Genomic DNA, 9,458 nt, shown 5'->3' with positions numbered 1-9,458 from the left:
TAAACAGGAAATGGAAAAGTCCTGGGGAAAATTGATGTACAGAGAGATTTGGGTGTTCAGGTCCATTGTTCCCTGAAGGTGGCAACGCAGGTCAATAGAGTGGTCAAGAAGGCATACGGCATGCTTTCCTTCATCGGACGGGGTATTGAGTACAAGAGTTGGCAGGTCATGTTACAGTTGTGTAAGACTTTGGTTCGGCCACATTTGGAATACTGCGTGCAGTTCTGGTCGCCACATTACCAAAAGGATGTAGATGCTTTGGAGAGGGTGCAGAGGAGGTTCACCAGGATGTTGCCTGGTATGGAGGGCGCTAGCTATGAAGAGAGGTTGAGTAGATTAGGATTATTTTCATTAGAAAGACGGAGGTTGAGGGGGGACCTGATTGAGGTGTACAAAACCATGAGAGGTATAGACAGGGTGGATAGCAAGAAGCTTTTTCCCAGAGTGGGGGATTCAATTACTAGGGGTCACGAGTTCAAAGTGAAAGGGGAAAGGTTTAGGGGGGATATGCGTGGAAAGTTCTTTACGCAGAGGGTGGTGGGTGCCTGGAACGTGTTGCCAGCGGAGGTGGTAGACGCGGGCACGATAGCGTCTTGTAAGATGTATCTAGACAGATACATGAATGGGCAGGAAGTAAAGAGATACAGACCCTTAGACAATAGGCGTCATGTTTAGATAGAGGATCTGGATCGGCGCAGGCTTGGAGGGCCGAAGGGCCTGTTCCTGTGCTGTAATTTTCTTTGTTCTTTGTTCTTTTCTTTGTTCTTTGTCCCCACATCCAAATCATTTATATAGACTGTAAACAGCTGCAGCCCCAGCACTGATCTTTGCGGTACCCCACTAGTAACAGCCTGTCATCCTGAGAATGACCCATTTATTCCTACTCTCTGCTTTCTGTCTGTTAACCAATTCTCAATCCATTGCAGTATATTCCCCCCCAATCCCATGTGCTCTAATTTTGTTTACAAACCTCCTGTGTGGGACCTTATCAAAAGCTTTCTGAAAATCCAAATACACCACATCCACTAGTTCTCCTTTATCTCTGCTACAAGTTACATTAGAACATAGAACATAGAACATTACAACGCAGTACAGGCCCTTCAGCCCTCGATGTTGCGCCGACCTGTGAAACCATCTGACCTACACTATTCCATTTTCATCCATATGTCTATCCAATGACCACTTAAATGCCCTTAAAGTTGGCGAGTCTACTACTGTTGCAGGCAGGGCGTTCCACGCCCCTACTACTCTCTGAGTAAAGAAACTACCTCTAACATCTGTCCTATATCTATCACCCCTCAACTTAAAGCTATGTCCCCTCGTGTTTGCCATCACCATCCGAGGAAAAAGACTCTCACTATCCACCCTATCTAACCCTCTGATTATCTTATATGTCTCTATTAAGTCACCTCTCCTCCTCCTTCTCTCTAACGAAAACAACCCCAAGTCCCTCAGCCTTTCCTCGTAAGACCTTCCCTCCATACCAGGCAACATCCTAGTAAATCTCCTCTGCTGCCTTTCCAAAGCTTCCACATCCTTCCTATAATGCGGTGACCAGAACTGCACACAATACTCCAGGTGCGGTCTCACCAGAGTTTTGTACAGCTGCAGCATGACCTCGTGGCTCCGAAACTCGACCCCCCTACTAATAAAGGCTAACACACCATATGCCTTCTTAACAGCCCTATTAACCTGGGTAGCAACTTTCAGGGATTTATGTACCTGGACACCAAGATCTCTCTAAAATAAAAGCAAAATACTGCAGATGCTGGAAATCTGAAACAAAAACAAGAAATGCTGGAATCACTCAGCAGGTCTGGCAGCATCTGTGGAAAGAGAAGCAGAGTTAACGTTTCGGGTCAGTGACCCTTCTTCCGAAGAAGGGTCACTGACCCGAAACGTTAACTCTGCTTCTGGCGTTGAAGTAGACACACTTTAAACCAGGTTCTTGCTTGCCAGTGCCCTCTTGCGTCCTTGTAACCATATCCCTGACCTCACTGCTCTCAACATCCTGTACACTTATCAAATACCTTCTGGAAGTCCAGATATACTACATCTACAGGATCCCCATTATCCACTTTGCTTGTTACATCTTCGAAGAACTCTAGCAAATTAGTCAAACACGATTTACCCTTCATAAAACCATGCTGACTCTGATGGATTGTGTTTTGACTTTCTAAATGTCCTGTTATTACTTCCTTAATAGTGGATTCTAACAATTTCCCAACGACAGATGTTTAACTAACTGGTCTATAGTTTCCTACTTTCTGCCTCCCTCTCTTTTAGAATAAGGGCGTTATATTAGCATTTTTCCGATCCACTGGAACCTTTCCCGCATACAGGGAATTTTGGAATATTATAACCAATGGATCCACTATCTCTGCTGCCACTTCCTTTCAGACTTTAGGATGTAGGCCATCAGGCCCTGGGGACTTGTCTGCCTTCAATCCCAATAGTTTGCTCAGTAATTTTTCCCTAGTGATGATGATTGTTCTAAGTTCCTCTCTTTCTATAACCTCTGTATTACCTGTTACTATTGGGATGGTAGTAGTGTCCTCCACCGTGAAAACTGAGGCAAAATACTGATTTACTGTCTCTGCCATTTCTGTGTTTCCCACTATTAACTCCCCAGTCACTCCTCCAAAGGACCAACATTCACTTTAGCTACTCTCTTCCCTTTTATATTCTTTTAGAAGCTTTTGCTATCCGTTTTTACATTTTGCGCTAGTTTTCTTTCATAATTTACCTTTGCTCTTTTTATTACTTTTTTGGTAGGCCTTTGTTGATCTTTAAAAGTTTCCCAATCTTCCAGCCTTTGCAATATGGTATGCCTTAGTTTTTGTCTTTATGTTATCCTTATCTTCCTTGCTTAGCCATGGATGTTTTTTCCCTCTCTTAGAATCTTTCTTCCTCTCTGGAATATATTTTAGTTGGGAGGAATTGAATATCTCCTTAAACATCTGCTTCTACTCATCAACTGTCCTACCTTTTAGTCTTCCTGCCCAGTCCACTAGGGCCAAATCTGTCCTCATGCCTATGTAATTACCTTTGTTTAACTCCAGAACGCTAGTGTGGGACTCCAGTTTCTCGCCCTCAAACTGAATTTGAAATTCTAACATGCTATGATCACTCTTCCCTAGAGGATCTTTAACTATGAGATCATTAATTAATTCCACCTCATTACACAATACGAAATCTAGAATAGCCTGCTCCCTGGTTGGTTCCACAACATATTGCTCCAAAAAAACAATCTCTAATGCATTCAGTGAACTCTCCCTCGAGGCTACCCTTGTCAATTTGACTAATCCAGTCTATATGCATATTAAAATCACCCATGATTATTGCCGTACCTTTCTTACAAGCCCCCAGTATTTCCTGGTTTCTACGGTGCCCCACTGCAGAACTACTGTTTGGGGTCCTATAGATGACTCCATCCAGGGACTTCTTTCCCTTGCTATTTATTTCTACCCAGACTGATTCTACGTCTTGATCTCCAGTGCCTATATCTTTTCTCACTACAGCACTGATCTCTTCCTTTACTAACAAAGCTACACCACCTCCTTTTCCTTCCTGTCTATCCTTCCAAAATACTGAATATCCTTGGATATTCAATTCCCAAACCTGGTTTCCCTGCAACCACGTCTCAGTATTTGCCATGAAATCATACCCATTCGTCTCTATTTGCGCTGTTAACTCATTAATTTTATTCCAAATGCTTCGTGCATTCAGATACAAAGCCTTTTTCGGGAGCAGAGTGTGAGCAAGTGAGCAGCTGGGAAGGTCAGTTTGAAAGTAAATTTAATTTCCTTTTGTTTTTCGGCGGAGGCCAGGGGGCTGCTGGGTAAGTAAAACACTATATACTTGGGCGGTTTCTGAACCCGAGACACCACACTTGTCGTGTCTCCCACCCGCCCTCCTCCTCTAACCAAAAAAAAAGGACTCGGTGGGGTGTTTATAAGGTAAGGCTTTTTCGATTTCTCTGGTTTTATTGTGATTGGTAAAAACTTTTCGTTCCTTTTTCATTTAACTAAGTTAAGCTTAAGATTAAAAATGGCAGGAGATCTCAGACCCGTATCATGCTCCTCTTGCTCAATGTGGGAGCTCAGGGACATGGCTGATGTCCCTGACTCCTTCACGTGCAGGAAGTGTGTCCAACTGCAGCTCTTGTTAGACCGCATGACGGCTCTCGAGCTGCGGATGGACTCACTTTGGAGCATGCGCGATGCTGAGGAGGTCGTGGATAGCACGTTTAGTGAATTGGTCACACCGCAGATTAGGATTGCTGAGGGAGAAAGGGAATGGGTGACCAAAAGGCAGAGAAAGAGCAGGAAGGCAGCGCAGGAGTCCCCTGCGGTCATCTCCCTCCACAACAAGTATACCGTTTTGGATACTGTTGGGGGAGATGGCTCACCAGGGGAAGGCAGCAGTAGCCAGGTCCATGGCACCGTGGCTGGCTCTGCTGTTCCGAAGGGCGGGAAAAAGAGTGGAAGGGCTATAGTCGTAGGGGATTCGATTGGAAGGGGAGTAGATAGGCGGTTCTGTGGTCGAAAACGAGACTCCCGAATGGTATGTTGCCTCCCAGGTGCACGGGTCAGGGATGTCTCAGATCGGCTGCAGAACATTCTGAAGGGGGAGGGTGAACAGCCAGTTGTCATTGTGCACATAGGCACCAATGATATAGGTAAAAAACGGGATGAGGTCCTACAAGCAGAGTTTAGGGAGTTAGGAGCCAAGTTAAAAAGTAGGACCTCAGAGGTAGTAATCTCAGGATTACTACCAGTGCCACGTGATAGTCAGAGTAAAAATGAAAGAATAGTCAGGATGAATGCGTGGCTTGAGAGATGGTGCAGGAAGGAGGGGTTCAGATTTTTGGGACATTGGGACCGGTTCTGGGGGAGGTGGGACTATTACAAATTGGACGGTCTACACCTGGGCCGGACTGGAACCAATGTCCTTGGGGGTGCTTTTGCTAAGGCTGTTGGGGAGGGTTTAAACTAATGTGGCAGGGGGATGGGAACCAAATGAGGTCAGTTGACAGTAAGGAGGTAGTAACAAAAGCCTGTAAGGAACTAGATAATGAAGTCAGTGTGACTAAGGGGAAGAGCAGGCAGGGAGCAGATGATGAATATAAAGGGACTGGTGGTCTGAGGTGCATTTGTTTTAATGCAAGAAGTGTAGTAGGTAAGGCAGATGAACTTAGGGCTTGGATTAGTACCTGGGAGTATGATGTTATTGCTATTACTGAGACTTGGTTGAGGGAAGGGCATGATTGGCAACTAAATATCCCAGGATATCGATGCTTCAGGCGGGATAGAGAGGGAGGTAAAAGGGGTGGAGGAGTTGCATTACTGGTCAAAGAGGATATCACAGCTGTGCTGAAGGAGGGCACTATGGAGGACTCGAGCAGTGAGGCAATATGGACAGAACTCAGAAATAGGAAGGGTGCGGTAACAATGTTGGGGCTGTACTACAGGCCTCCCAACAGCGAGCGTGAGATAGAGGTACAAATATGTAAACAGATTATGGAAAGATGTAGGAGCAACAGGGTGGTGGTGATAGGAGATTTTAATTTTCCCAACATTGACTGGGATTCGATTAGTGTTAGAGGTCCAGATGGAGCAGAATTTGTAAGGAGCATCCAGGAGGGTTTTCTAGAGCAGTATGTAAATAGTCCAACTCGGGAAGGGGCCATACTGGACCTGGTGTTGGGGAATGAGCCCGGCCAGGTTGTTGAAGTTTCAGTAGGGGACTACTTTGGGAATAGTGATCACAATTCCGTAAGCTTTAAAATACTCATGGACAAAGACGAGAGTGGTCCTAAAGGAAGAGTGCTAAATTGGGGGAAGGCCAACTATACCAAAATTCGGCAGGAGCTGGGAAATGTAGATTGGGAGCAGCTGTTTGAAGGTAAATCCACATGTGATATGTGGGAGGCTTTTAAAGAGAGGTTGACTAGCGTTCAGGAGAGACATGTTCCTGTGAAAATGAGGGATAGAAATGGCAAGATTAGGGAACCATGGATGACAGGTGAAATTGTGAGACTAGCTAAGAGGAAAAAGGAAGCATACATAAGGTCTAGGAGGCTGAAGAAAGACGAAGCTTTGAAAGAATATCGGGAATGTAGGACCAATCTGAAACGAGGAATTAAGAGGGCTAAAAGGGGTCATGAAATATCTTTAGCAAACAGGGTTAAGGAAAATCCCAAAGCCTTTTATTCATATATAAGGAGCAAGAGGGTAACTAGAGAAAGGATTGGCCCACTAAAGGACAAAGGAGGAATGTTATGCTTGGACTCAGAGAAAATGGGTGAGATTCTAAACGAGTACTTTGCATCGGTATTCACCGAGGAGAGGGACATGACGGATGTTGAGGTTAGGAACAGATGTTTGATTACTCTAGGTCAAGTCGGCATAAGGAGGGAGGAAGTGTTGGGTACTCTAAAGGGCATTAAGGTGGACAAGTCCCCAGGTCCGGATGGGATCTATCCCAGGTTACTGAGGGAAGCGAGAGAGGAAATAGCTGGGGCCTTAACAGATATCTTTGCAGCATCCTTAAACACGGGTGAGGTCCCGGAGGACTGGAGAATTGCTAATGTTGTCCCCTTGTTTAAGAAGGGTAGCAGGGATAATCCAGGTAATTATAGACCGGTGAGCCTGACGTCAGTGGTAGGGAAGCTGCTGGAGAAGATACTGAGGGATAGGATCTATTCCCATTTGGAAGAAAATGGGCTCATCAGTGATAGGCAACATGGTTTTGTGCAGGGAAGGTCATGTCTTACCAACTTAATAGAATTCTTTGAGGAAGTGACAAAGTTGATTGATGAGGGAAGGGCTGTCGATGTCATATACATGGACTTCAGTAAGGCGTTTGATAAGGTTCCCCATGGCAGGCTGATGGAGAAAGTGAAGGCGCTTGGGGTCCAAGGTGTACTAGCTAGATGGATAAAGAACTGGCTGGGCAACAGGAGACAGAGAGTAGCAGTAGAAGGGAGTTTCTCAAAATGGAGACGTGTGACCAGTGGTGTTCCACAGGGATCCGTGCTGGGACCACTGTTGTTTGTGATATACATTAATGATTTGGAGGAAAGTATAGGTGGACTGATTAGCAAGTTTGCAGACGACACTAAGATTGGTGGAGTAGCAGATAGTGAAGGGGACTGTCAGAGAATACAGCAGAATATAGATAGATTGGAGAGTTGGGCAGAGAAATGGCAGATGGAGTTCAATCAGGGCAAATGTGAGGTGATGCATTTTGGAAGATCCAATTCAAGAGTGAACTATACAGTAAATGGAAAAGTCCTGGGGAAAATTGATGTCCAGAGAGATTTGGGTGTTCAGGTCCACTGTTCCCTGAAGGTGGCAACGCAGGTAAATAGAGTGGTCAAGAAGGCATACGGCATGCTTTCCTTCATCGGACGGGGCATTGAGTACAAGAGTTGGCAGGTCATGTTACAGTTGTATAAGACTTTGGTTCGGCCACATTTGGAATACTGCGTGCAGTTCTGGTCGCCACATTATCAAAAGGATGTGGATGCTTTGGAGACGGTGCAGAGGAGGTTCACCAGGATGTTGCCTGGTATAGAGGGCGCTAGCTATGAAGAGAGGTTGAGTAGATTAGGATTATTTTCATTAGAAAGACGGAGGTTGAGGGGGGACCTGATTGAGGTGTACAAAATCATGAGAGGTATAGACAGGGTGGATAGCAAGAGGCTTTTTCCCAGAGTGGGGGTTTCAATTACTAGAGGACACGAGTTCAAAGTGAAAGGGGAAAAGTTTAGGGGGGATATGCGTGGAAAGTTCTTTACGCAGAGGGTGGTGGGCACCTGGAACGCGTTGCCAGCGGAGGTGGTAGATGCGGGCACGATGGAGTCTTTTAAGATGTATCTAGACAGATACATGAATGGGCAGGAAGAAAAGAGATACAGAACCTTAGAAAATAGGCGACATGTTTAGAGAGAGGATCTGGATCGGCGCAGGCTTGGAGGGCCGAAGGGCCTGTTCCTGTGCTGTAATTATCTTTGTTCTTTGTTCTTTGTTCTTTAAGTTTGGTCTATGATCAAATTTCCCTACTTTTGTACGATTCCTTGGTGCAATATGACTTTCACATGTTCCGTCCCTTCCTTTTATTTTCTGGTAACAATCAGCCTCATCACTAACCTGCACTCCTACCTTCTCCTTTAAGTTCCTGTTTTACCATGTAACTGAACCCTCCCCCCCACTATTTAGTTTAAAGCCCTATCTACAGCCCTAGTTATGCGATTTGCCAGGACTCTGGTCACAGCATGATTCAGGTGGAGCCCATCCCGTTGGAACAGCTCCCTCCTTCCCCAGTACTGGTGCCAATGTCCCAGGAATTCGAACCCATTTCTCCCACACCAATCTTTGAGCCACGCATTCACCTCTTTAATCTTATTGACCCTGTGCCAATTAGCTCGTGGCTCAAATAGTAATCTGGAGATTATTATCTTTTTGGTTCTGATTTTAATTTAGCCCCGAGCTGCTCATATTCCCTCACTAGAACCTCTAAACTCAAAGAACAAAGAACAGTACAGCACAGGAACAGGCCATTTGGCCCTCCAAGCCTGCGCCGATCTTGATGCCTGTTTAAACTAAAACCTTCTGCACTTCCGGGGTCCGTATCCCTCTATTCCCTTCCTATTCATATATTTGTCAAGATGCCTCTTAAACGTCGCTATCGTACCTGCTTCCACCACCTCCCCCGGCAGCAAGTTCCAGGCACTCACCACCCTCTGTGTAAAGAACTTGCCTCGCACATCCCCTCTAAACTTTGCCCCTCTCACCTTAAACCTATGTCCCCTAGTAACTGACTCTTCCACCCTTGGAAAAAGCTTCTGACTATCCACTCTGTCCATGCCGCTCATAACTTTGTAAACCTCTATCATGTCACCCCTCCACCTCCGTCGTTCCAGTGAAAACAATCCGAGTTTATCCAACCTCTCCTCATAGCTAATGCCCTCCAGACCAGGCAACATCCTGGTAAACCTCTTCTGTACCCTCTCCAAAGCCTCCACATCCTTCTGGTAGTGTGGCGACCAGAATTGCATGCAATATTCTAAGTGTGGCCTAACTAAAGTTCTGCACAGCTGCAGCATGACTTGCCAATTTTTATACTCTATGCCCCGACCGATGAATTCAAGCATGCCGTATGCCTTCTTGACTACCTTATCCACCTGCGTTGCCACTTTCAGTGACCTGTGGACCTGTACGCCCAGATCTCTCTGCCTGTCAATACTCCTCAGGGTTCTGACATTTACTGTATACCTTCCACCTGCATTAGACCTTCCAAAATGCATTACCTCACATTTGTCCGGATTAAACTCCATCTGCCATTTCTCTGCCCAAGTCTCCAACCGATCTATATCCTGCTGTATCCTCTGACAATCCTCATCACTATCCGCAACTCCACCAACCTTTGTGTCGTCCGCAAACTTACTAATC

The sequence above is a fragment of the Heterodontus francisci genome, unplaced genomic scaffold (assembly GCF_036365525.1).
Source record: "Heterodontus francisci isolate sHetFra1 unplaced genomic scaffold, sHetFra1.hap1 HAP1_SCAFFOLD_480, whole genome shotgun sequence".
Taxonomy (NCBI): domain Eukaryota; kingdom Metazoa; phylum Chordata; class Chondrichthyes; order Heterodontiformes; family Heterodontidae; genus Heterodontus; species Heterodontus francisci.
Note: the sequence above shows the minus strand (reverse complement) of the source record.